The 26,803-nt window shown below is 45.3% G+C and overlaps 1 pseudogene; it reads right to left on the reverse strand.

The window, feature by feature from the left end:
- Window positions 1-20,482: 20,482 nt before the first annotated feature.
- On the reverse strand, window positions 20,483-21,201 carry LOC120846664 (annotated as a pseudogene).
- Window positions 21,202-26,803: the final 5,602 nt, after the last annotated feature.

The following is a 26,803-nucleotide window of genomic DNA, read 5'->3' on the forward strand; positions in this document are numbered from 1 at the left end:
AAGGAGGATGGGAGGGTATGCCCCTCCTCCCCCTCCCCTCCTCCTCTACTGCTCCCTCCCATTTAGCGGGAAATTTCTCTTTATTTTAGCGGGAAAATGTCCCCACTAAATTTAGCGCGTTGTTTCCCACTAAATTTAGCGCGGAAATTCATGTCACGTGACCTCAAGACCAATGCAGTTTTCCCGCTAAAAGTAGCGGGGAACACGACGTCGCATGACCGTGTCACGTCATCCATAAAAAAATTCAATTTCTTAGCTAGACTTAGCGGAAGTATTAACGTCACATGACCTCAATATTAATTCAATTTTCTGCCAAGTTTAGTGGGGCGCTTACGCCAACAGCGACGCCGCGAAATGCGGAAGCAGGTGCCTAAGAGCTGCGCTCAAAAAACTAAATGCCTCAGGTGAAATAAAGTGAAAATTAGAGATGAGACAAAGTAAAGAGAATCTAAGATGCCGTTCTCAGATCCGTCCCTTTGTCCGTTCTCAAATGTTTTGATTTCAAGAAATGTTTATCTTTTTTATTCATACCCAGGGAACCCCTCTCAGTTTCAGCATGAATGCAATAAATCAATGCAGACTAGACCTTGTGAACTATAATGCACATGAAAATCAATGTTTGCCACATAGTCACGCAAGAGTCGGTGGCTCAGATCTCTAAATACATTTGTAGTGAGGAACATTCTTGAATGAAACTGCTAGCCTTCGAATTCAACAGTTTGAACATCCATAAGGAACACTGTATGGCAGATTTTTTTTGTGAAACATCAGAAACGGTACAGCATTCTTATCCTTGCACACCTAACAAGAATTCGCATTTTTTTAAGCATGGCATGTGCTATTCTCATACCCATACAACCCCCTTTAAAAAAATTCCTTTGTTGAGCTTTTTATTGGTTCTTCCTTAAAGGGACCATGAAATGACCTTTTTACTTTTTCCAGATAACTTTTACATTAAACCGTCAATGTTCACTGAATGCCGAACAGGCATCCGTTTTCGTCTCCGTTTATTAACTTCTACACAAAAAATTAATGAAATATCGACTTTTTCTTGTTCTCTAACTGACCGCAAAAACAAGCCGTGACGTACGCTGTTAGCGAAATTCAATGAGATATGTTGCGCAACAGCGACAGCATGGGACTAGTCCCATACGCCGGTATGCCTGTTGGGAAGTGCAGCGAGTCTTCCGGTGAAGACCCCAGAAGTCAAGCCAACTGTCATTGTTGGTAAAAGGCGGCCAGTGTCAGTCGTTTGAAAAGCGACGTAGATGGAAACAAATTGCCGCGGCGTTTTTTGCGGCCTTGGAGATGCAGGAGCGAGCCGACGTTAAAAAAAAATACGTTTGAACTACGAGTGTCAGCAAGAGCCACGTAAATACCTGTTCACATTCGGAGGGGACGCGCGCGTTTGATGGAAGTGCTGTATTCGCGCTGTTGGTAAGCGCTTCGGGACCGTTCTTTTACGATTGCAACTCGATACTGACGCGACACTCGGCAAGAAAAGGTTGGACAGGCTTCTGTTATAGCTCGACAGTGACGTGCAGTCTGTCAGAATAAAAATGGCATACCAATAACCAAGTGTACATACGGTGTTACGAAGGTAATCCATACGGCGTTTATTTCAGCTCCATTTCACACAAAACAAGAAAATAGAATCGACTAGAGTCCCTTTTCGATGAGTGTTCGTCAACACTGCCTCGGAAAACAAGGGGAAGAGATTGACCTCACCTCTTAATATAAAATTGAGGTCAACGATCAAACTATAATACGAGAAGGGTCCACAAGGGTCGCGTGGGCATACTCCATTCAGCACGCCGGCCGGTCGTAGGCAGACGGTCTTGCGACGAAGCAACGCTGCGCCGAGTCGGAGTGCCTGCTAGGCCTATATTCTGAGCAGCTCGCTTCGTCGGAGTCGTGGCCATTTTCGCTTTTCTCGGGTGTTTGTGGATCCAGCGTTCTTGTTCGCCGTGGTCTGTTTTAAGTTTTTTTTTCTTGCTGCTTGAAGTCGGCACGCGCGAGAAGAACACGTAGAAAAATAAACGTTCAGTCAGTCAGAGTTTTGAGAGGAAGGAAATCAAAGGAAATAAACCTTCGTCGGTCGACGCCACCGTCGCCACCAATGGTCGCCACCCAAGTAACTGAAGCCGGCCCTGCCCTACTGCGCGCGCGCAGTAGTTGCTTCGTTTACCACACAATAGATGGCGCTTGGCTCTCAGCATTATCAAATTTGGCAATTTTCGCCACACATCTCTAATTACGCTACAAGATGTAGATCTGAATATTATTTAACAAAACTTTTAGGAAACATTCGCCGAGTATTTACTGTTCACGATCGCGGTGCTGGTGAGGTAGGCTCTTACCGCTCTTACCCAATAGGCGACGTAGATTCGGCTGACGTGGTCCGTTTCTGCGGATGCATCGTAGTGAAAAGGCGAAGGAAAGAAGGCGCAAAAGAGTCCATTTTTCTTTTAAAAGTTCTATAGCAAATGTTTTTTTTTTGGCTCCCTTTTTTGTATTTTTGTGTTTCTTTTCACACCTTTTACGACGTGCGGTGGATGAAATTCGATTTTAAAATCATTTCATGGTCCCTTTAACTCGCATGACAGATTCGGTATCTTGAATTTTTACTCGGCATCAACAGTTTTATATATTGATGTAATAGCCAAAGACAAGATGTATGAACTTGAGTACGGTTGAACAAGCACAGATGTTTGAAAAAAAAGTACTGTCGAAAACTCGAATGTCAAAATAAAAATTAGGTAGAATGGGGATACCATTATGGATATGGTCATGGATACAGTTAGCAGATTCAATATGAAGAATATGTGTTAGACGCACGCTCAAAGAAAACAGTTGCATCTATATTCATTCAAATTACTTTGCAGAACCCAGCGCTGCAGTCTCAGGTGGGAGTTCGCTGAATGAGTCTACTGAAAAAGAGTGTAGACGGAAAAAGCAGTTTGATCTGCGACAATGAGCATTACATAAGTGACATGCCATTATTACTGTTACAGTGCTGAATGTTTCAAACTGTCAGTCGCATCATTCTGTGAGTTCGCTCCGTCATTACAGGGTTTGGCAACATCTACATAATAATTTCCATGAACCTATGTATTTCAAGAAAATATTTGGTGCCAGCTGCTTAAAACACAATAGCACTTTTTAACAAAGTGCTGATTGTTGGGCAAGTTGGTATGGTACGTTAGAAAATATGATTGCGCTTTGAAGACGGGGACATAGGAAGGACAGACACCACAGAGTGCTTTCAACTGATTTAATTCAAGAACCTCAGCGTAGAAACACACTGCGTCACCGCACCACATTTCAACCAATCCGTGGCCCTGCCACGGATCGCATGTACGCCAACTCCTTATCTGCCAACTCAATTGACGCCACACTGACACAACACGTGCCGGAACTATTTATAGCGTCAGCCTCCATAATCTCTCTAACAGTCATATCTTTGTGCCTAGCACAAACAGTAGACGAAGCAAATAATGGTTTGCAGCCGCAGTCATGATCTCTCGTGTCACTGTATGACTGCGGGTGCAAACCATTATTTGCTTCGTCTACTGTTCTTGCTAAGCACCAAGATAGGAGTTGTCCCCGTCTTCAAAGCGCAATCATGTTTTCTAACACAGTTTTTAGGACTAATTGAAAGCCTGTAGTGGTCCACAACTTAAGCAGTTTTCACGTCATTATGAAGAGCAATTACACGTATGTGAACCATGAATATAGGCCTGCACAGAATTGCTTTCTTAAGTTCACCGTGCTATGCTCTGTTTACTTATACAAATCTTTGCAGAGCTGACAATGTGCAAGTTCCTGTTTTTTTACATTTCACATGTCCCGACTGCTGGGTGTGGTAGGTATATAAGATTGATGACACCAACGTAACACAATGATTATTTTAAGAATTTTTCGGGTAAAGCACGAGAAAAGCGATCTGCGGGAAGTTATTTCTGTGACACCATTGAACCTACATCCGCGGGCTTTAAGTTCACATGTTAATCATGTCTGTAGACTCCTTTTTGTAATTGGAACTCCCTCCAACCCTAGATTTGAATATGTACTTAGTAGTGCTTTTGCTGTTCTATTAATAGGTAAGAAGAATGCTTATTTCAAGTGGCATACCGAACACCTGGTGGCACGAGGACTCCCCTGTCGTGACGCTGATCGAAAGTCACAGGCACGTAGATACTGCAATGCTCTTGTTGCTGGGACTACCTCCCCCATGGTCCTGGCCAGACCACAAAAAACGACTGAGTCCAAGCTTGTGGCCACAAGAATCTATAGATCTTGAGGCACCGAAGTAGCTGAAAATAAAAACAAATCACAATCAAGTACTTGGCAGAGCTACATTAGAATGGCTAGGATATTCTTTCGTGATCAGCACATTGATAATTTTATTTTAGTCACAGTCACCTCCCAGGACAAGGCCACGTAGGCGTTAAAATGATGGGTACCAAATTACGGCGAATAATCAAATGCATTCATTTAACCCTCTTTCGCCCCACCCTGAGAGATTTCTGTCAAATATTCACATTCAACTGTAAAGACTATAAATAAAACTACTACTTCAATGCAGAGCCGTATAGTGGGAGAGTTTATCCAGTGGGTGTGGTGACGAAGGTGCCGGAGAGGAGGAAAGGGAGGAGAACGCCGAAGGAGGGAGAGAGAAGGCAGCAAAGAGGCAAAGAGGAGACGACCGCCATTTTGACTCAAAGCTGTCGGCACGGAGCACTGTTGAGGCTACGCGTCGTCTGCTACGGGCTTATTTCTTTTTTTTGTCTGAATAAAAGATTTCGTTCAAACATAGAGGAACTTCTTTCTTTAGGTTTTTAAGCCACCGAGGAATAACACTATATCATTTTATTGCTAGAGCTTGCCAAATAAAAGGAAAGATCCGAAATTTGAATATCGATCCCATGCCGGGCGAATGAATGAAAATGGCGGCCCTCCCCGCTCAGATGGGAGCAGCCTAGAGTTCACGCGCATGCGCTCACGCCTCTTGCTCTTTGCCGCGTGCTGATTAGCTCACTCGGAAGGGAGACGCTAAGGCAGCGAAATCATAAACTGCCAGACTCTCCCCATATATGGCCCTGCTGCAATGGAAAGATTTTCCAACCCTCCTGCTCAGCGAGTGTCGACTGGGGATACAACTCCAGTTCATACACTCGCTGAACATCAGGTTAGAGTGTACTAGCAGAGGGCAGGTGTCTGTATAGAAAGAGTTTAGTTGGCACACCAAGAGGCTAACAAATAAGAATGTGTACTATTCTGAGCAAAACGCCAAAATGCGTGGATCTCGGCTTGACACTAACAGCGGCACACAGTATCTATTTTACTGACAAAGGGGTACTAAATCATTATTTTCAGCTACCTAATCAAACTAAATATTCTTCCCGGCTTGCTTTTTAGGAAAATCTCTAAATTTACAAGAACTATTAAGACAATGGCTAAAAAAAAGCAATGGCAAAACCAACAATCGAATTCGCCTGCTCTCTAGTAGCGCGACATCTATGGCAGGCAGGCCCGCAGAATGGGCAAGCAGTTTAGAAAACAGAGTATGTTTTATATATAATTTTTTTTTATGCTGCAAAGCAAGCGCTGGAAGGAGGTTTCACGACATTAAAGAAATGTCTTGCAATCAGTTGAGAACAAATTAGAGCAGTGAACTCGTCCTTCCTCCTGGCATAACGTTTTAGTGTTGCCCATGGAAACTCACATAAATTTGTAAATAAAAACAAAAAAGAAAAGACTAACCTTCATAAAAAAATCTGTAACTTTGGCAAAAAAAAGTTACCTTGAACAAAATATGTACGATACAGTTGCACAGCATCCATTTGAGTGCTTAACCAATTTTGAGGCAAATCGGCGATAATGAAAATACGTTTGAGTACAATTAAGGGAAAGACAGAAAGGATGCATACTTAACACAAAAAGAAAAATTTAGAATGACCACGGGCAGGAAATTCTGGTGAGTCTCTGAGCGACTCCCTGCAGTGGGCCTGCGCAGACCACAGAACAAGATCGGTCAGAGCTTGCAGCCATAAGGTGCTTCACACCATGAAGTTACAGAAGCGGGTGCAATGGGAAGCAAAGTGCATTCATTTCTCTGCAGAACGAAGACTTTAAAATGTAGTATGCATTCATAAGGTGATACAGTCATGAATGCACAGACTTTTCAATGCAACACCATGTCACCAACTTGTTAAGCATGCCGGGCAACACTAAAAATGAGAGCATTATTCCAAACTATCTCAGCTTAAAGTTAACAACGACAGAAGCTTCAAGCCATCCTTGCAAATTCAGTGCACAAAGCAACCCATGTGACCTTCTAGTTGTACGCCATGGTACGTCCAGCTTATAATGATGTGTCATGCTGTTTTTGCTGCAATGGCTTGTAGTGTCAAAAGTAGTCGAGCTTAAAGAGACGCAAAGTATAGACGTTTGTGAGTAGGGCCCTCACCTAGTCTGCAGCTACATTGCGAAATAGGGCGTTCCAACCGGGATGTTTGCTGCCTGTAACAACACGACCAGCTTGTGCCCAGCAATTGTTCGAGCTGAGTACATGTCCTCGACAGTGCCATTATTTGACAAGCATTTTTATGAATATTAAACATGACTGACTTACAGAGAGACTCCACCTCAACGACTAATGACTTGGGATACCTAACTGAATACTGATATATCAACTACATGCAAAACAATTACCTGGCAAGCGTTAAATTTTTCAAAAGGCTGGATCGACTACGCATTAAGTTGAAGGAGTCGATGCGTAATAGGACAATACAAAGAAAAATATGCCTTAGAATTCCTTTTGCACCCCCAAAATGATGTGTTTTTGAAGGTAAGGTACACAATATTCTTGATTCAGAAAGTGCCTCAGCTGTAGAAATGCACATGCAATAAGGGCACTTGCCAAGGCTATTCTGCTCAACTCTGTGCAGGTTAAGCTAAGTAAGAGTATAGAAATACACACTCACTGACACCATGAGAAAGGCAGGGAGAAGTCTCCGTTGTTCGACCTCCAGCCCGTCTGCTACCTTCGATGATGTTTCAGCGCCTGATGAGCCTGGAGTGAGCACATCTGTCCAAAGCGGGGTGAGAAGCACAAGCACGTTCTGGAGGACGCCTAGCCATTCTCTTTTTGTCATCGGCTATACTACATATTTTTAGTAAGACATATATTTAAGTGAGAAAAGATATGCAAGTATGCAGTCCACCTTAAAGATAGCAACAGTTGCCATTCACCATTTTCCGTATTAGTGCTCCCACCTATCGGAACATCTACACATATGGTGCGTGAGTGGGTTCAGGACTGAGAGGCTAGAAAACGAAGCGCTCACAGGGCTTGTCTGGCCCTTCAAACCAAGTGGGTAAATTCGTCGCAAATCCCCGATTTCTAGACAAAATGATTTAGAATTAGCAAATCTTGTCTACGCCCGAGGTAGAACATTGAATTGTGATTCCCCCATATTGTGCGAACCATCCTTCAAACTGCGGTACCACCTGCAAATAAACTATATTGTGCTGCGGCACGCGTCCATGCTGCCTGCTTGAGAGGAAAACCATTGCTTGTGTTGAAGACGCCATCCCACAATGTACAGGCAACAATGTTTAACAAACTAAAATAAAATTGATAACATTGAATAGTCACTGATAGTCTCACAAAGTGTCGACACCATGATTATTGTTGTTGGTTTTACTCTTGCATACAAACAGAGGCGACTTTCTCTTTCCTCCGATGCACAGTAAAACCGCCTTATCTTCGTGGCCCCTATTTCTTCTCGAATCGGTCAGAGAGTACATAATCGCAGTCACTGAATTTGACAAAATTAAAGGCTACGAAAATTAAAGGTTCGCCAACATTAAGGGGTTTACTGTTCTTCCGTGTGTCACAAGATGTTAACATTTCAACGAGGCTGAAGGTATTGGTTTAAGAAAAAATTGACCTATGAAAAAAATGCCCTTCTCCAGGTTAGGCACGAGAGGGTCTTTTGCACTACCTATAACGTGGCAAGTTAGTTTCGGCAGAGCTTTTGGTAAAACGGAGTCACAGAAGTAGCTATACTTGGCGTCAACTGTTTTGTGCTGCATTATAAAGCTCGAGTAGATTCCACGGTGCTTCAGCGCAGCACTGTTTGTTGCGAAAGCATATGTGGTTTAGTGTTGCATGCCATTTGCATGATCTAGAGAAACCAGCGCTGACAGAGTTGGAGCGCTCCAAATAATAACAGCCGACTGTAGAAGCATTGAGAGATGCACCCATGCGAACTGTGGATTTTTTAAAAGTGGATTCGAGCAAAGGTTAAAACAATATGTATACTTACGACGGCCATACTTGCCTTTCTGAAGCACGACCACTTTTCCTTCGGTAGCACAATCCAGTAAGAAGCGCCAGCAACACGCCCATGAGACGCCGCCGACTCCTGGATTGAATGACGACCCGCCTGAGGTCTTGGAAGGAGATCTGGAACACTGCTTTAGGCCACATGTTGTATCTGGTGGGGCTGGGACTAAAAGTAAAAATTAACACATTTATCTGAAGCGCTACATTCCTACTACTGCTACAGTATTTTTTTAGGCCAGTGATGCGTTTTAATTAAACACAAATGGTTGGTTTATTTGATGAAGCAGCAACCCCTATTTTGCTTAAGTGTAACGCAGTGTCTAAAGTTACGTCCGACGGAACCCGAAATAAAAATTAGTTACGCCCAGCGTAACTGTCTGGCATTCCAGTTACGTCCGACGTAACCCAAAATAAAAATTAAAGTTAGCGTATTTACTCGAATTAGGTCGAACACTATTTGTTGGACCCACCGAAAATAAAAAAAAAATAATACAAATATAGGTCGACCTTTTTTTAATTTTTAAGAACAGGAGAAATTTTGGCAAAAAAAACAAACCTTTATTTACATCACTCTCAGCTAAATCACAGGGCGATGCCGAAAACTTATCCACCGTCAGACCTTTTGGACATGTCATCGTCGTCCGAAGCTTCGTCAGCTTGGTAGACATCCTCACAAATTCGCAACAATACTTCGCTGACACCGTTGTAAAATGACGACAAGAAGAAACTAAAGAAGGTGCGAAGCGACGAAAGACAAACTACAAAAACGCAAGCAAAGCCGCCGTGTCGCCATGAGCAACACGCGAGGCGAGCGTTGGCCGAGCCGCCTCAAGCGACAAACAAAAATAACCTCCGTTTTTTTGTTGTTGTTTTTTTTCCGCGCGTTTGCGAGGATGGAGGGCAAAGTGCATGGCGCATCGCGTTCCTCTCCGTGCCCGTTGCCCAGCAAGGAGAACGCTAGTGGCTAGAGGCGCGATGGCGAAACCAGACGCCTGAGAGATGCCCGTGATAGCGGCACCGGCCACCGCGGGCAACTCATTTCGGTTGTCTTCGTGCACCAAAAGCTTTTTGAAAAAAGAAGCGGCGCGGCTTTACGGCAACGCCGGCTCGGTGACTCGATAGCTTCACGCCTCCGGTAGGGTCGCAAAATTTGGTCGCAAAAGTAGGTCGAAATTCTTCGGTCATGATTTCCGAAAAAGAAAAAGGTCGACTTATATTCGAACAAACACGGTAGTCAGGCGCGCGACGAGACACACATTATGAAAGCGATTGGTGCGAGCGACCAAGGCGATGAGCGACGTTTTCTAGAAAAAATTGTAAGGGTGCAGGCGAGCTGGTGGAAGTTAACCATAGTTTTGTTTAACCCGAGACTGGGGTATTTCGGAAAAGGGACGAGAAGAAAAGAGGCCACAAGGAGGCGACTTCTCCTTGTGGCCTCTTTTCTTCTCGTCCCTTTTCCGAAATACCCCAGTCTCGGGTTAAACAAAACTATGGTTTTCTAGAAGCCCAAGAACCGAGCGGCGCAAGCAGCGAGTGAGAAATCTTCGTCGCTCGGCGCCGGCACTCGTAGCTTCTCGCCGTCGCTCGTGTTGTTGATCGCTATATTGCTTATGTGCCGTTCAGAAAGGCGCTCTAAGTGCTTACCATTGCATTGGGACCAGCCTCGCATCCAACCGTAACCAGTCTTGACTTTTTTTTTAAATCCGCCCAGGTACAAGTTAACATCTAGTACATACATCGTTTTCAAGCATGGCTGCTCGTTCATTGCTCGATTTACATTTTCGGTAAATGACAAACCGCAATGAAGCACAATTATTCTAGTTCAAAATTGTCACGAACACTTGGCACGCATGCTTACACTGTAGCGCACCTAACGTAATTTAAAAGTAGAACGAAAACGGGACGAGATTCGCTCACCGCTTCTTGGAGACAGACGCCTTCGGATCCTAAACCTAACGGCCGAACTTGCAGGTCGCCTACGGTACGGCGATCGGACGAGTCGAGCCCGCCTGACCCTGGCTGACCACGCCTGGTTGAACTATGAGAGGCGCCGTCGAGTTGAGAGTCAGAGACGCAGTAGAAACGGACCGTAAAACACGTGTCCCGTAAAACGCAGAACAAGCCAGCGACGCTAAAACTAGAGCACTATATAGCTCCTTCGGAGCAGAGTAGCGCAATCTAGAACGCCGCCTCTCGGCGACTAGCGGCGAACGCCCGGAGGTTCCAACTGTGTTTAGAAATGCATGGAGAACGTGAGAAAATCGTTGTTTCTTCAGTATTGTGGGAATATACGGAATGGCAATCGTTTGTGACATAATAATGGAACATTTTTCAATAATTTGCGATAAGTTTTGTGACCCGCAAGAACCTGACTTTTCTTAAAAAATTGCTTGAGCGGCATCATGCAGCAGACGACACGGCGACGTCACACCATTCACGTGACCCGCTCCGGCCAACCCGAAAAGCCCATCTCCGCTGCGAGCAAAAATCGTCTGCTTCAAAACGCCATTGCCTTGGAAATTGCCTTCTCAAAATTTGCATACGCATCCGATATTATTAAAACTTTGACAAAGTGTTTAGTGCTTTACTAACTTCACGACAGACTAGTTTTGAAAAGTGTGAACTCGCCGTTCATTTTTTAATCAGCCGTGTTGTATCGATCTCCGTGTATTCTCCCATAGGGCGGGCCGCCTCCTGGAACCCTGAGTACCACGTGACTCGCGCCGAGCCGCTCTGTCGGCCATCTTGTCGGCAAAACACGAGGTTCAAAGGATTGCGCTACTCTGCTCCGTAGGAGCTATATAGTGCTCTAGCTAAAACCGCTACGTCGCCATCTCCGCGACGACCGGAAGCGTGGATGCCGGGAAGTTAGAAAAGGCGCGGCAGCGGAAGCCACTGGGTGGAAGCTTTACGTTTCGGTTTCGCTTTTCTCCGACGCCGGCTACGGCTGCGGGCTGGTGGGTTTGCTGCTGGTTGCGACGACGCTAGGGGCCACGAAAAGACGCCGAGTTGGCCGAGTACGAGGCACGGGCCACGATACGAGCAACGGGCCGTTTGCCGCTGTCGACCGGCGAAACGGTATCCGCGGCTTGGTGTCACGATCGGTTTGTTGCCATGGACGTTCACTCAAAGCTCGAAGTTATGCAGTTCCGTTCCGTCACCAGCCGCACCACGTTTTCCGGTGCATCGCTCGTGGAGGCCTGTCGACGCATTCAGTGAATGTAAAGATCGTGTCCGCTGTCTTCGGTGCTGTGGAAGAAGTTGGGAGACGGAAGAAGCATCAAAACCAAGGCGTGTAGGACTCCAGGGCGGGCCGCCGGTTCACTCTGAACGAGAGGCGACGTGTGTGTGCACGCTTTGAGGAAGCCTCCGCGTTTCGCCGCGCCAGACCTCGCCGATCGCGACCGGACCCCGAGCCCCAGAGGCTCTTGCGCAGCCAGGAACGGCACCGAGGTAGGAGCTGCTCGTTCTGCGCTACCATGCAGTGCTCTACAGTGCTCGGAGCTCTCAGTGTCATTCGTGCTTGCACTGAAGCCCTTGTGACCCCTTCGGACGCGCAAGTCGTACTTCGCAAAGGTTTGGACGGCGCCGCCTCACCGAGCAGCTCCGCTATATTGCGCTTACTTATGATCGCAATAAAAGCTTGCGTTTGTTCTCAGGAAAAAAAATTGCGGGACCGCTCTCCGCGCCGCCGACGAGGTTGGCCGCCGCCAGGTTCTCAGCTGTTCACTAGCCCCCGCAGCGAGCGCGTTGCGATAATCCTCCCCGTTCCAAAATGCGATGCGCTTTGCGCATTATGCCGCTTACATGTCCGCATATTGAATGCGGCAACTGGATTCAATGCGACTAAGTCGCATTCATGCAAACGCGACTTATGTTCTTTTTCGACATGTATGGTGTATATAATGATACCGGTGGTGAACGATGGATGTTTTTGTTGGAAGATGCGGTCGTCTTTCTGCATATATCATTTGGTTATAGCGGTGGTCCTGTGGTAAAAGCGTTTTGTTGGAAAGATGGCGGTCGCCTCTGAAATCGGACGCAAAATCATACCAGCGACACCGAATCATATCGGCAAGCAAACTGGCTGCCAGTATAGACAGGCCCGGAGCCATGGCGGTGCCGGTATCTCCAGTTATGTAGGACGCCAAACCAAGCTAGCTGCATCCATAATAACAAGAAATTATGGTGCTGTCACACCAGAACTGCACAAGCGGCAGGTTTGTTTCTTGTACGTTTTTCCAATAGGGTATGGTGTAAAAACCGAACCTGGTCGTAGCTGTTACGGCTATTATTTCTGAAAGTAGCTGGGTTGTTGTGGAGCCAGTCTGCAGTGTGCATGTCAAGCCAGATCGTAACTGTTGCGGCTATTAATTGTAAAAGTAGCTGGGCTCGAGTAGAGCGAGTCTATGGTGTGCAGGTCAAGCGCAATCTTAGCTGTTGCATCTATTTTTTTCTGAAAATAGCTTGCTTCAATTTGGGCCAGTGTGCAGTATTGATGCAGGCCACCCGATTTTCTGGTTGCTTGTCCATGCGCTTCTTTCCAGTGATAAACAGAACACTATGCTATGTAGCAGGCGTGCTCAGGGTGATACCAAATTTAGTGAGTGTATGCCGGTCGGTGCTTAATAGATGGTACTAGCTTACTGCTCAATATGTGCAAGCACAGGATGACTTCTTATTAATTGTGTTCCAAAAAATGAGACGTTTCCAATTCCCTGTAATGCCGAATAAGAATGCAGCTCTTGAGGAGGGTACGGAGAGGAGGGTATTGTTCGTTTAACCTAAGTGCGCAGAGTGACCACATTTCTGGGACGCGGATCGAGTGCATTTGGGGATGAAGAAACGACATACAGCTGCCAAGCTGCCATCTTGTTTATCAAGCGGGAAGAGAGGGGAAAAATACAAACAATAGGGGAACGGCTGCACGACCTTAGCGCTGGATTCGTGATGCCATCTGGTAACGGTCCATTACACTATCAACACTCTCCTTTAATGGACTGTCGCCACGTCCACGTCCCTGACAGCCAAACGTTCACAATGCTTGAGGGTCAGCCTCCCATTCAAGGCCTTGGTGAAGGGGTTTGCAGAGTTACTCAACGTTTCGTTGTACTGGAGTTGCAGCTTTCCCTCTTCCACCTTTTCTCTCAGTAAGAAGTGCTTCAGATCAGTGTGCTTGCTCCTCTCAGATGTGACTTGATTTTTCGCCAGCGCAATTGCACGCTGGTTCTCAACCAACAAGACCTATGGTTCCTGTGGAAACTCGTCCGCACCAAGCTCCTTCATGAAGTTCTGTAGCCACATTACTTTCTTTATGCTACTAACCGTGCCTTGTACCTCTCCAAGTCACCGTTCTCGTCGTATTTCTTGCCGATTACCCACTTGCACTTTCCGACCTGTCTCTCCTTCGGTCGTGGCACCAGTTCCCATGTACCTGAAGCTTCAAGGCTGTCCAGTTCACTTCGTATAGCTGCTTTCCGTCTCTGTTTGTTTTATGCGGAATAGGCCTCGTGTAGAGTTTCTGGATCTTCTCGGTTGATTTGATTGGCTATGCAGCAGCCGTGACATTCACTTTGACGTGGTTCCTTCTTTGCCAGTCTCTCCGACCCTCTGTATGCTTGCATACCACAATCTGTCACGTTGGATATCTGCTGTGTAGCTCCATTGTCGTCTTCATCAGCTGATCTGGAATTCTGGCATTGATTCTGGCAGCAGCGGCGGCGGCCGACAGTACACGGATTAATTCTATTCCTGTATGCCCTTACAGTTATCAACGAGGTGCCTGGTATACCGTCTGCACACAGTGTGCGACGAAGGAACCGCTGCGTCTCTGCCACTCATGGCTGTGATTACTGTGACCGATATCGTCCTGCGGCCCCACCCACGACACCGGAGCCAAGCAACATCTACGCCGAACGATCCCGTCATAAAGGCGCCACGAGCACGGACCGGGCCATTCTGGCAGCAGCGGCGGCGGGCAACAGTACACGGATTAATTCTGTTCCTGTATGTCCTTACAGTTATCAACGAGGTGCCTGGTATACCGTCTGCACACAGTCTGCGACGAATGAACCGCTGCGTCGCTGCCACCCACGGCTGTGATTACTGTGACCGATATTGTCGAGTTGAAGCCTGCGGCCCCACCCACGACACCGGAGCCAAGCAAAATCTACGCCGAACGATCCCGACATAAAGGAGCCACGAGCACGGACCGCGCCATTCTGGCAGCAGCGGCGGCAGGCGACAGTACACGGATTAATTCTGTTCCTGTATGCCCTTACAGGTTGGTTGTCGTTGCTTCCTTTGCTTACGACATTATTTCGCTCTGTCGCTGCTGCCGCCTGTGGCGTCGTGCCGGTTTTAGGCAATTTTCGCGTTTTTTAAACGGTTGAACTGATAGGTTTTAAATGTCAAGAAGAGATCTCCGATTAGCAATCGATTTCATGTAATGATTGCAGATATTCGTATCACCCCGGAAGTTGTTCGAGAATCTCTGAAGCGACACTGAGAACAAAAGGCGAGTCATATCGCAAAGCTTGCAAGTGCTCCACCTGCCGAGCTTCGAAACTGAAAGGCGGCGCTTCCAATAAGCAAATACCCAATGACGGCATATGGACAATGTTGGCATACATGAACTCAAAACAAGATAACCTACTAGATCTGAAGGAAACAGTTGGAAACATTGAAGCGTCGGTCAACATGATGTCGGCACAATACGATGAGATACTAAAAACCGTCACGAAACATAAGAACGAAATTAAAATTCTCAAATCTAGAGTTGAAGAAATCGAGAAGCGAGACGAAACGAGGGAACTCAGCCAGTTAAAGTTGGAGCTCCATGACCTTGAATGAAGAAGTCGGAAGCTCAATTTGGCGTACAACGGTATTCCAAAAACTAAAGACGAAGATCTAATGAGCAAAGTAAATGAGGTCGCGCCAGCGCTAGAAATGCCTGAGCTGACTGGAACTGACATCACAGCAATCCACCGACTGCCGTCAAAGCCCGACAAGATCCCAGGTATTATTGTCAGGTTTGCCTCTCAGACAACAAGGGACGCGTGTTTCGACCGTAAAAAAAGGCTAAGAGCAAGTGGAAAGAAAGTGTACATCAACGAGAACCTGACAAAACAAAATCGAGAACTGCTTGTCAAGGCTAAGGACTGGGCAAAAGGAAAAGGTTTCCTGTATGTGTGGCACAAAAATGGTAAACTTTTTGTTAGGCGCAGAGATAATGATGATGCCTTTGTGGTCAGGAGTGATGAAGATTTGCAAAACATTCCGTCATAGTTGTACATTGATGATGCTTAGATTATTTTTTCCCAAATAAACTGAAAATGGCTTTTCCAAATACAGAGAGTACTTCTTTTCAGCGACTACTTCCTGTTGAAGTAACGGCTCACCTCGAGAAAAAATGTAGTTCACATAAAAAGTGTTTTCATTTAAACGCGCAGTCCGCAGTTAACAAAAACCAGACCTTGAATTGCTTTTTGATCAGTTCGGTGTTCTTTTTGATATCGTAATGCTTACCGAGACCTGGTATAAAGATGACTCGGATATTTTTAGTGTACCATCCCATGATACGCATGTTTTAAATCGTACTTTAAAGCGAGGCGGAGGATTGGCCATCTTGATTAGAAAGGGTATTGAATTTGAACTACTAAGTGATTATTCTATTATCACAAAAGATGTGGAAGCACTCTGCTTACGTAATAATCAAAATATTTTCGCGGTTTTTTATCGCCCACCGGACGGTAGCATGTCATCTTTTTTTGCATTTCTTGAGTCTTTTTTTATGTTCACAAATGAAAGTCATTATAACGACATTTGTGGGGGTGATTTTAATATTGATATGTCCTCTGGCAGTGTTTCTAAAAGGGAAATGGAGAACGTAGTTAGCATGTATGGATATATCAACACGATAGTCGATCCTACAAGAGTTACCTTACAGTCCGAAACCATTTTAGATTTGTATATAAGCAATTTTCATACAGATCGACTTAACAGTGGAGTTATAAGTTGTGACTTGAGTGACCATCTTCCCATTTTCTTGTGTGTTGAGCTTAATATATCTCGAAAGCTAACGAAATGCGAACCTGCGATTTTCCAAAGTATTGATTAAAATAGCCTCGATGCTTTCAGACGAGACAACGCAGCATTAGATTGGAATACGGTGCTTACGCAAGAAACAGTTGATTATGCCTATAACTTATTTTTAGAACAATTTCTAAAGAGGTATAAACTTCGCTTTACATATAAATCCGTAAAAAGATCAAAAAAGATTCGTAAACCGTGGGTAACGTCCATTTTGATAAAAAAATTCGTAAGACAGATCTACTATACAAACGGTTCGTTAAGACGCGCAGCCCAGATGCTCTTAAGGAATTTAAGTCTTATCGAAATGGCTTAACTAAGGAGCAAAGGAATACCAAAAAATTTTATTATTCTTCCCTTTTCTCGTCGGCAAATGGTCGCACTGACGTAATATGGAAGCATCTTGGTTCGATGGTTAAGGGGTTTCCTGTATAAACTTTATTGAAACATTGCAGTACAAAGGTTCAAGTTTAACCGGCCAGGATTTGGCAAATATGTTTAATGAATATTTTGTAAATATATCTAGTATTGCCGACACTAATGACTCGCGTAAATATATTTGTCAAAGAAACTGTAGATATTTATTTTTAGATCCAATTGCTAGTTCAGAAATAACTAATGTGATTATGCACTTAAAAATAGCGGTAGCAGCGACGCTGATGGAATGCAAATTCGCCCAATTAAGTATGTTGCCGACCTAATTGAATTTACATTTTTAATCTTTCTTTGGAGTCTTGTGTGTTTCCCAGAAGAATACAAGTAGCAATGGTGTCTGTGCTGCATAAAAAAGGAGATAAAAATGACTTAGGCAACTATAGACCTATTTCTATATTGCCCGTATTTTCGAAGGTTTTGGAAAAGCTACTCTATCACTGGTTAGTAGACTTCTCGAATAAATGTGACCTCATAATTTCCTCGCAATTTGGTTTCAGAAAAAACTGTTCAACAGAGACAGCTCTACTTAATCAAAAATAATTTATTTTAGAAAATTTTGAAGGTAAAAAATTAGTTTTAGGAGTGTTCCTAGATTTTACAAAAGCCTTTGACTGTCTTAGTCACGAAGTATTATTCAAAAAAGCTAGAAATTTATGGCATTCGTGGACATGCCCTACAGCTTTTAAAATCGTACCTACGACCATCGTCAGCAATATGTTAACATAAACGGTCATTCTTCCACTGTAAGACCTATTACGTCAGCCGTTGCACAAGGAAGGATATTGGGACCATTTCTTTTTAGTTTATACATTAATGATATAATCAACGTAAATGCTAAGGCGAAATTTCTAATTTATGCCGATGACACAACCATTTTGTTTTCTGGCGAAACCTGCAACGAATCAATTGATATGGCGAACTTTACTCCATTAAATATAAAAGGCTGGGGGGATAGCAACCCACTGAAAATTAATATTAATAAGACGAAAGCCGTCATGTTTCGACCAAAAAATAAGTCTGGTTATATCGAAGGTTTTCCGCTTTGACTCGTCTCTCGTCAAGATCGTTAGTTGTTTCAAAATACTTGGAGTGTTTTTAGTGAGACAATGAGCTGGGATAATCATATAAACTATATTGCTCCAAAGCTTGCTCGGGCAGTTGGAATCGTAAATCGCTACCTATCTGTTTTACGAACGAAAGTTAAATTGTTGCCCTATAAATCACTATTTTATTCCCAATTAACGTACTGTCTTCTAGTTTGGGGCAGATCTGCAATGACTAATATAGAAAAACTGTTTTTGCTGCAGAGAAAAAAATATTGAGATGAATATTTAATGTGCTATATGACTTTCATTCTGCCGATTTATTTAAGATTTGTAAAATAATTAACATTTCTAAATTATATCAGTACAGACTCGCTACAAGTTTTAAAAGTGAAAAGAAAAGGGGATTGTGTTTTCTGGAAAGACTTGCGTCGTTAAGGGAAATTTGCCCACATTATTCCACCCGCAACGCAGAGAAATGGAGGATGGTCACTCAATGAACAAATTATGGCTATCAAATGTTAAATTTCACACTCCCACATTTACTAAATAGTTTTAGCACTGATGATATTGACTTTGATAGTTTAACTTTCAAAGACCTGCGCTTATATTTTTGTACGTGATTTTAGTTTTCATTCTATGTTTTGTACTTGAGTGAACCTGGGTTTGTAGAAATGTCAACCGTAGATGTCCAACGGTTTTACTATATAATTTGCCATTTTTGTATTTTTTTCCGCCTGATTGCTGCTGACCAATGTGAGGGGCCCGAGGACCAGTCAAGCTGCCTACTTGTGCTTTTTTCCTTTGGGCCCCCTATCATTTGATGGAAACAAAGTTATTATTATTATTATTATGAGCTAACTTCTTCGGCATTGTTGTGGCCAGTATCATTTCGATCTGAACCACCAACCTCACGTGACCCTCTCCAGCTGTCTTCTACTTGAAACATGATTGTGCCCTCGGCGTCGCCACATACGTCAACGTCGGTGCTTGGAGCCTGCGCAAGCTTGCACAGGAAGGAGTCTTCTTCAAATGTGACGTCCCGACTCACAAAGAAGCCGTCCTGTTTCTGGTTCCACAGCTTGTACCCCTTCACTCCTTCTGGGTAACGGACCAGTATGCACTCGAGGCATGTAGTTGGGCTAGTTGGTGGTACATACTGTTTGGAGGGAACAGCGCAAAAGGACGTAGGACGAGGTCGAAGAAACACACAGACAGCGCCCTGTCTGTGTGTTTCTTCGACCTCGTCCTACGTCCTTTTTGCGCTGTTCCCTCTAAACAGTATGTACTCCTCTGCTTTCGGGTCCAACTTGCTTCCCTTGCATCGTGTGTTTCGCAGACTCCATGTTCTGCATCCGAACACTGTTAGGTGGTCCGGTTTCACTTCTCCCCCTGTCCACAGAGCTTCTGGCGACTCTCCTTCGACTGCTTTCGATGAGCACTTGTTCCTGATGCTACTTGCAGTGACAATGGCGTCAGCCCAAAGTTCTTTGGGAACGCCTGACTGGATGACGAGACACCTCATCATGTCAAGCAGAGCTTGGTTCATTCTCTCGGTAACTCCATTCTGCTCAGGTATGCCAGGAATGGTGAGCCGACGCTTTATGCCATTCTTGGCCGGGTACTCATCAAACTCCTTGCTTGTGTACTCCTCTCCATTCTCACTACACAAAGTCTTCACCTTCGTGTTGTGGAGAATCTTGACCAGTCGTCTGTACTGGTCGAATCTGTCCAGCACTTCATTCTTTGTCTTCATTGGGTACACTACAGTGAATCTGGAGTTAGTCATCAATGAATGTAGTTCGACCCTCCCTTCGAGGCAGGTGTGATCGTTCCAACTACATCCGAGTGAACCAGCTCCAGTGGGGCCCTAGCCCTCGTTCCACCCTTCTTCGGAAGCTGCTTCTCTTCAATTTGCCGAGTGCACATGTTGAGCACTTTGCACCTTGACTGCTTCTCCCACTTTCGCAAAGTTTTTCGACAGCTTCATAGTGGAGATGACCGAGTCGTCGATGCCACAAGGCGACGTCTTTCGCCTTTGCTAAGTTCAATGTTGCAAGCGACTTACAATGTACAATTTACGATCGCGCTTGGCTCCGAGAATTCGGCCACCATTTGCTTCAATCACTTTAGCTGTTCCGTTGCTGAAAGTCACGCTCAGTCCACGTTCCTCAATCTTCCCAACTGACAAGAGGTTACCGTCTAAACATCGTACGTAAAGGACATCTAGGAGTTCGACGACAGTGCGACTGCAGTCTTTCGAAAGTTCAATCGCTACCTGTCCTCTCCCGACGACTTCCATGACCTCCTTATTCGCTGCCTCAACTGTCAAACAGCAGGGCTTAAAAGTGGTGAATTTGGCTCTGTTTGACGTCATGTGGTCAGTTGCTCCACTGTCAAGGTACAAGATGTGTGACCCTGAGGAACTCCCACGTCTGGCACAAAGCGCCTTCTTCGGTTCACTAGAATTCCGTCTTCTCTGTGAGCCGCGTCCTTCGTCATCGGGACCCTCCTTGCATTCCCAGGCAATGTGTCTAAATTTTCCCCACCGAACTCGTCATTTCAGTTTAAAGCACCTTGTGCCGGTGCCAATTGCTTCTTTCCTTGAAAAATGTTCTTGCCCGTTATGTTTGTGGGGCTGACTGCTCTGCATAATGGGCTTGTTCTTTGTCATGAGGGCCTTGTTTTCTTCACTCTCATTTAGTTTGTCTTCTTCACGTTTGACTTGGCGCTTTTCTTCTACCAGCAGCCTTGCTTTCACCTTCTTCGTCGTGAGCGTTCCTTCGTCTTGCTCAAGATTTAGGATAAGTGATTCATACGCTTCTAGCAAGCCCATCAGCACCACCAGTGCCACTTCCCTGTCAGTGAAGGCGTATCCTGCCGTTTAAAGCTTCTTGTGTAGGTTCATTATTCGATCCAGGTAATCCTTCATGGTTTCCTCTGGCTTCATTCTGGTGTTGGAAAAGTCTCCCATCAACTAAAGACCATGCAGTAGTCCACACTTTAAATGTATCTCTCTCAATGTATTCCAGGCCTCACGAGCTGCCAAGCATTCCCAATGTCGTCCAGGTAGGTGTCTTCCACTACTAGGAACATGAATGTTAAAGCCTTGTTGTTTATCTTCCTCTCGTCGTTCGTCATTTCTCTCTCACCGTAGCCAGGCTCCATGGCTTCCCAACAGCTTTTCTGGACGAGGGCCGCTCTGGCTCAAATCGCCCACGCATGGTAATTTTCGTTTGAGAGTTTTGGTGTTTTGAACTCATCCAGTGCCGCCATCTTATCGCTTTGCTTCGTCGAGAGCGGTTCGAAGTACGCTTACAGTGATGAACTTTCGTTGGGTTCCCGTTGCACGTCTTGTGGCACCCAGTGAAGCAGGAACACACGTACAGGTTTGGCGACGTCTTCCACGAACCGCCCACGCAGTTCTCCTTCGTTCACTTCTTTGCCGAGAAATTCGTCACTGGCGTGTCAGTCACTTCTTCTCGACATTTTCGTCACTGGCGCGCGCTGAACCGATGTCAGTACTTCTTTCCGGCAACCACAGGTGTCGCAAGACGATCCATCCTGCTCGAAAAACGCAAAGGTCACTTCTTACCGACAACTTCGCTGTACCCAAGCTTGGTGTGTGTAGACGTCTTCCCAACATAACACCCCATGGAGTCCGCAGCGAGACCGGTGTCCGGCGACGCTCCGTCAGTCTGACGAAGAACGCGCCACCTTTTACTTTCTTGACGGGCACCACTGCTTGTCAGTCACTTCGTCCTTGACAGCTTCACTACACTCACGGGCGTCTAATCTTCTTCAGGCATCGGCACGACGTAGCGAAGACGGTGTTGCTTGACAGTTTCTTCTTCAACGTGGTCGTACCTTTTCATCACTCATTAAAGGTGATCCCTCTTCTTCCGAAATAATAGTCGATGCGTCGTCCTGGGCCCATAACCTGTTTGTTTATCTTAAGTGCACAGTGTGACCGCATTTCTGGAACGCAGATCGAGTGGATTTGGAGATTAAGAAAGGACATACAGCTGTCAAGCTTCCATCTTGTTTATGAAGCGGGAAGAGAGGGGGAAAATACAAACAAAAGGGGAACGGCTGCACGACAGTAGCGCTGGATTCGTGTCGCCATCTGATAGCGGTCCATTACACTACCAACAGGTATGCCCCTCTTCCTCCTCTGTACCCTCCCCTCCATCCTCCCTCCTCCCTCGTGACCTTCACGAGTGACATTTGTGACGTCTCGCGGGACCCCAGTGACGTCACATGTGATTTCATTATGGGGAAACGTCCCAATGTAACGCGCAGTTACGCCATTACCGACGCCGCTCACTCCGGAGACGCGCGCCTAAGAGCTGCACTCTAAAAGACATTCTTCATGTGGGCAGTGTGCATGTTGCAGCTGTTGTGGAAGCTTGCCGTCAGTATATCTGCTCTGCAGCTGCAAGCTCAGCTATGGCCGCTAGTGAATACTACCTGTAAAATGAGCTAGATGTAAAAGCACCTGCACATACATATTTATGTAACAGACTCTCAGCTTAGTGTGTGCATTCGTTTGATTTGGAATCTCAATACAATGGACCCAAAGAAAATGGGTCCCAAAGGAAATGAGGTCCAAGTGTTGTGTTTGTCGCCTTTGGACCTACAGAGATGTAGAGGTTTCAGCATAAAATATCAAATTCATGTTACTGCTTGCCATGTTTGGGCTTTACTTCATAAGCTTCTAGCCTGTGTATTTTGTGGTGATGGTGCAATGGAAACACAATAACCTTTTTATTGTTTACATTATTTAACTCCTTTTTAAAATGTACCTTCTAGCATTTGAGCTGTGTACAAGATTAATTTGCTATCGATAAGTGCAGTGTTCTTTCATTGGAATACTGACCTTGACTTTTAACTGAAATGACATGGCTCAAAGTTTCAGTGTTCTTGAATGTGCACAGATCCTTCTTGCTTTGGAGAGAACTTGCCGGAATGTTTCCAAGAGTGGGCCCAGTATTTAGTATTTGCATACCCAAGATGCAGATATGAAATCAATGTTAGCTTTGCTAGTTGAACCCTCAATCATGTCAACCTCAAAAGGCTAGACTTGTCTGCTTTAAATGGCGCATACCGCATTCTAGTATCTTTGTAGAAACAGCAGTAACATGACAGCTCACTGGTCCTGTGCCTGTGGAAGACGGCTCTTTTTACATTTTCTTGGGTCATGTTTGTCTGATTGCAGCAAGTGCATTCATTGTTTTGATTTGTTTGTAATAAAAGTTTTCAATCCCGAACTCTTGACAACTTCTATATTTAGCCAGGAAAATTAGAAGTGAACAACATTCCATAGGCTTATGAAAGGTGTTCTTGACTGTATTAAAATGTTCAAATTCAGAGCTCTTGACTACTACTATAATTTAGCCAGGAAAATAAGAAGTGAAAAAAAATTGATTGAGCACATAGAATGTGTGCTTCATTTTTATGTGAAGTAAAGTCATGTATAATAAACTCGCCCTGGTGGAAACCGTGAACTCTGCAGCTAAAACCTTCTACGTTCTGCAACTTTTTTTTGTTTACTTTTTGTCTCGTGCGTAGCATCGGTTGGTACCGCAAGTTCAGTACGGATACTATGTATGACCTCTATGGTATGGATGACGTGCTTTCTTTTTAGCAACTTTTGTAATCTTGTTAAATTTCTCCCGAATTACGATTTTCGTTTCTCTATTTCGCACACCAATTGAAACTTTTAATCTTTGCACAAAATTACCATCGTCTTTACCTTTGAAGAAACGTACAGTGCTGTTCCTTTTTCTTAGAAAATGCATCAGCACGAACGGACATTTCCGTGAACACTTTTATTCGGCGTACTCGCTCAACGTCGACGATGGTGACAGAAAACGTCCAGAACCGCGGCTTGCTGTCGCTTTTCACGTGTAACCATGGTTTTCACGAAAAACACGACGCAGTTATGAAATTGTCGTCGTTTGTCCCTGCCCAAAACGACCGCGGCGTAGCAGAAGCAGACGACCCCGTGTCACATCCACGTCCGGATTCTTCGTTTTTCTCCGTTTTCCCTAGATTCCCTCTCGAGGCACCGCTCACTTCGTTGTAGGTACCGGACTCAAGTCCTGACTTGGCTGAGACGGTTCCGATTTCGTTTCGAGCAAGCGGCTCAACCGGCGTGTTACGCTGGGTCTCAGCTGAGACCCAAGATGAGACCACACGAGAAAACAAAATGTCGGGCGTGGCTACCACAGCCAGTACCCAGGTAGCACGCCAGAAGAATGCCCAACTTGGGCAAAGGTCTGGCAAACATAAGGGCCCAACTTTGGCGCAGTTAGGTTTTTGCACCATGACACTCATCAGTGCCAAAGTACGGTGCCTAACTATAGCCTTAGTTGGGCGATCCTAGGGCATGCCAAAGTTTGGCGCTTCTCTGGTAAGCCACAGGAGTGCCAAAGTTGGTGCCATACTTGAGCCATAACTGCCATAGTAAATCCTAACCTTGGAATTCGGGGGATGCCAAGGTTTGGCGTTTCTCTGGTCCGCCAGAGGAGCGCCAAAGTTGGTGCCATACTTCAGCCATAGCTGCCAGAGCAACGCCTAATTTTGGTATTTGGGACGTGCCAAAGTTTGGCTTTTCTTGGGTCCGCCCCAGGATTGCCGAAGTAGTGCCATACTAGAGCTATAACTGCCAGAGCAACGCCCAATTTGGGTATTTTGGACATGCCAAAGTTTGGCGTTTCTCTGGTCCGCCAGAGGAGCGCCAAAGTTGGTGCCATAATTCAGCCATAACTGCCAGAGCAACGCCTAATTTGGATATTTCGGACACGCCAAAATTTGGCGTTTCTCTGGTACGCCACAGGAGTGCCGAAGTATGCCATACTTGAGCCATAACTACCAAAACAACGCATAATTTCAGTATTTCGGGCTCGCCGAGTTTGGCTTTTTCTCTGGTCCGCCACCGTTGTGCCGAAGTAAGTGCCAGACTTGTGCCATAACTGCCGCAGTTAATCTTAATTTGTCGATTCGGGGCATGCCGAAGTTTGGCTCTTCTCTGGCTACTCACTGAAGTGCCAAATAAGTGCCAAAAGTGGCAAAGAAAGCCGGGAGGCCAGCCCAAGTTTCGAATATCTCTGGTGTGTCACAGAAGTACTCTTTTACGCGTTCCAGAAGAGAAATAAATTAAATAAATGCTGTAAACACGATGATAAGATGTCATCACCTCCGTTCCCAAGCAGCACGGCAATATTTTGCAGCATCGTGCCAGTGCCGGCCGAAAGTCGGTTCCAATATCGCTGAAATGTCCAGTTTTGCATTACCGTTTGATACCCGGCAAGTATTGCCGTAGAGCTCTTTCGCCCCAGCCTATCGTTCGCGCAATATTGTGCAAAAACTCTATGATTGCCTCTGCTCCGTATTGGCCGAACGTCGTGCAAGTATGTGTACGTTGCATGTCATTTGTTGCATATCCAATCACTTATACAGACAAACAGATTTTTTCCATCGCTCCTAGAAGTTTATTAAACAAATATGATTACACACAGTGTACTCTACACATATTTACAAAGGTCACACTTTTCTGTAAAACGAAAAGCAAATTCTAAAATACAATTAACACTGTCCTCATGCCAAGCAAAACTCATCACAGAAAAACCGCGGAGATTGAGAGGAAAGCAGGACGACTATCAGAATCATGCTCGCAGTGCACTTACTAGTAAAAGAGCAATATCATGTAATCCTTGATAGATGCATAATCCAACTCAGGCACCCCACAGACACATTCGAGGAAAAAGGTTGCGCACATTCAACTGACGTCTCGTCGTCGGCGGAGAGCAGTTTTTGTCGAAGCGTGTCCAACAAACACATCACAAGTATTCCACAAACTCCGGTGAAAAAAATGGCTTTTACGAAAAATTGGCATGGACGTATTCCGACTGTCTCACGGCCGCGTCTGCAACGTACGAAAGCAACAGAACACTGAAAAGCGCAGTTCGAGAACCGGACCTACTTGGCCCGCTTATTTCTATAACTAGGCAAACGGCGAAAACGACAGCCCCAGAGATCCCATCAGCATGACAGAGAAAGTCACGTGACAAATTTTCGTCCAAACGTTTTTGTCCTACGCGTCCTACGTAGAGAGGCCACGCTGGGTCACGCATTTTGCTCCACGCTTTTGATTTGCTTAAAGCGGCTGTCGCGCTCGCTGACAGCCACACAAAAGCAGGTGAGGAGGATTTGCAAAAGGCGAGGTCGAAGGGGCATCAACAACGCACAAAAGGAAATGCCGCTTCTGCCGGTGACCTTGTCGCCTTGCCTAGTTTGTCAGCGTTCGGCTTCCATTAAGGGCCGCCAGAAAGATAATCTCCGTTCTTGAGAGCGAAATGGAAGGGGTGCCTATGTTTTGCGGGCTTGTCGCCATTCGATAGGCCTCAATTATTTCTCTCCCCAATCGCTCGCAGTGGCTTCCCATGGCTGTCGTGCCGGTGAAATTAGAAGCGCAAAAATACTCCGGAAGCCGGGCGAAGACATGATAAACGCAATAACAAAAACGGCTTGACATCACAAAAGTAACAATTTAATTAAACGTTTCGCCTCCCATGCCGGAGGCATCTTCAGTAGAGCACAGAGCGAGTGAGAGTCGCACAAAAAAGTTCGGCTATTTAGGCATAAAGTTTGTGCACACGTCGGGCAGGGGGCCGCGGTTCTTGTTTACCAGCGATGAATCACTTCCGCGTTTGTCCATAGAGTAATATAGTGGAACGTAAAGAGTGGCCACTTGAACCCTATCGCGGCCCAGGAAGTAGGTTTCACGGCAGCCGCCAGCTGGCGCCAAGGTGCCGAATTATTTAAATATTTGTTATATTTTCAGCGTTCATAAATTGTTCTATCTTAATTTAAA

The sequence above is a fragment of the Ixodes scapularis genome, unplaced genomic scaffold, assembly GCF_016920785.2.
Source record: "Ixodes scapularis isolate PalLabHiFi unplaced genomic scaffold, ASM1692078v2 PGA_scaffold8__174_contigs__length_109621045, whole genome shotgun sequence".
Taxonomy (NCBI): domain Eukaryota; kingdom Metazoa; phylum Arthropoda; class Arachnida; order Ixodida; family Ixodidae; genus Ixodes; species Ixodes scapularis.